The sequence below is a fragment of the Apteryx mantelli genome, chromosome 11 (genome assembly GCF_036417845.1).
Source record: "Apteryx mantelli isolate bAptMan1 chromosome 11, bAptMan1.hap1, whole genome shotgun sequence".
NCBI lineage: Eukaryota > Metazoa > Chordata > Aves > Apterygiformes > Apterygidae > Apteryx > Apteryx mantelli.
Window position 1 is genome coordinate 15,507,378 of NC_089988.1, and position 2,433 is coordinate 15,509,810.

A 2,433-nucleotide genomic window follows, 5' to 3' on the forward strand; every position below is an offset into this window, starting at 1 on the left:
CCCTCCTGTGAACTCCACAGACACAAAGGAGGTGGGATTCCCCTTGCAAAATAATGAAGTGTGCACAACAGAGGTGTCTGCATGGGAGCTCCTTGTCTAAGCTCCCATTGTAATCACTGGAGATGGAGGGTGGGAGTCAGTTGCTCAACACACAAACACCTGGTGACATTGGAAGAGACAGAGGTGGACCAAGGCATGTGCCAGAGTCTTCTTGCTCTGATGGAGCAGCTACAACGTCCCCATCCTTCTGTAGCATGAGTTGGGGGCCAGGTAGAGATTTCCCTTGGCCATCTGAAATGACTCTAGATGCCTCCTACTACTAGGGCTCCACTCACTATGAAGCTTAGACATAGGAAGATCCCAATGCTACAAACAGCTAATGCAATTCAGTGCAGACACTTGATTTAATGACACAGAAATAGGCCTGCAGGGCCATGTTGGATGCCTGGGTTGTCCGGCACATCCACATGTCTCTAGCAGTTCCAGCATGGGACCTACAGGAAGCCATGCCTTTTTGGAGTGCTTGCTGGGCAAGTGCCCCAGGGCACCTTGGGTTTCCTACCTGTGCCCAAACAAATGAATCCCACCACTGCCTTTAGGCACAGTCTGCACTGTCTACATCCAAGCATGCTGCACAAATGGGAGGCACATCACACCAAGGGCTCCACTCTAGTCTCTGCACTTTCAAATCCTTCTAGCTCTCCTCCTCCTCAATCCCTTCTCACCCCCTGCTATGATATGAACAGGGACTGGGCTAATGATGTCCTCAAGGTGGCTGGATCACAGAACCAGGGTCTTCTTCAGTGGCACCTTGTCCTGCCTGGAGATTGGTTCACCTCTGTCACAGGCCCCAAGGTGCTGCAAAGTCAGCTCAGGTAGCAAACCCCTCTCCTGCCATTCCTGCACAGCCCAGCTCTGTTTCTCGCTGGCCTTGGGCACTGCAGGCTTTGCTCTCTTAGTGGGACCCTCCTTTCACCATTACATTGCCACCTGCTATCTAGGCCAGCATGTCACCACTTCCAGTCAAAGCCTTTGCATACATGAGGTCCCTGCTAAAATGTTTCCTTGTGACAAATCTTCAGTCAGCACCACAGCTGATGCTCTGCTGCCCAAATTTATGCAAGTATATTCAGCCTGGGGTGCAGCGAGCAGCAAATGGAGATGCACAAGCTGTCAGAAGACTGCCACATGGTTGGAATAACTGAGATGTGGTGGGATCACTCACATGATGGAGTCCTTCAAAGGCAGGGTGCAAGTTCGTCAGGAGAGACCAACGGGGGAGATGAGGAGGGGTATGCCCTATGTGAGAAGGTGTATCTTGGATGTACGGAGCTCTTCCATGGGACGGACAAAGGGAGGCAGCTCTGAAGGGATGAAGGAGCTCAGGAAAGACAGCAGGTCATTAAGCACCCGTCAAGCACAAGAATGCCCCATACGAACAGTTTGTAAAATTAGTAGACATCTCTGGACCCCAGCTTGGCTAAAAAGGGAGCTCCCATGTGAGCTGCAGGGCAATAAGGCAGCATACAGAAAGGGGAAGAAGGGAGAAGGGGCAAAGGAGGAATTTAGAAATATTGTCCAGCAAAGTCGGGATGGTGTTAAGGAAGCCAAGCTCCTCTGCGATAGAGACACTTGTGGGGATGTGAAGGACAGGAAGAAGAGCTGCTGCTGCTTCAGTGACAGTAAAAGAATAAACAAGGAAATGTGGGGTCACTGCTGAATGGGGCAGGGATTCTAGCAAAAGCAGATATAGATATGTCTGAGAAAGTCAAGTCCTTCCTGGCTTCAGTCTTCACCAACAAGGTCTCCCAGGTTGTTGTGCCTAGAGTCAGGACTCCTGAGGAGAAAAACAACCTGCAGTGCCTAAGTCTTGAGTGAGGAATGACTTGCAAGAACTCAACCCCTACAAGTCTATGGGATTGGATGGCTGGCATCCATGGACATGGAGAGAGCTGGCTGCTTTGACAGCAAGGCTGCTCTCCATCCTCTTTGAAAGGTTGTGGATATTGGGGATGGGGGGTGGGGGGCATGTCTCAAAGACCAGAAGAAGGAATATGTTGTGCTCATCTTCTAAAAAGGCGCCAAGGACAAACCAGGGAGCTGCAGGCCATTCAGCCTCACGTTGGTGAGGATTGTGTCATTGAGCCAATCCTTTGCTTTCTGGGCACATGAGGGAGAAGAAGATGTCTGGGAACAGTCAGCATGGAGGTACCCAAGGTAAATCATTCCTCAGCAACCTGATTGCCTTCTGTGATAAAAGACCAGTACTTGTGGAGGAGAGGAGAGTAGTGGATGTCCAGCTGACATCCAGATGGGCAAAAAACTGCTTGGATGATCGAGATCAGAGGGTTTTCGTGAATGGGTCATGCTTTACCAGGAAGCCAGGTAAAGGTGGGTTATGCAGGGGTCTATATTGCACATCCTGTCCTGTTT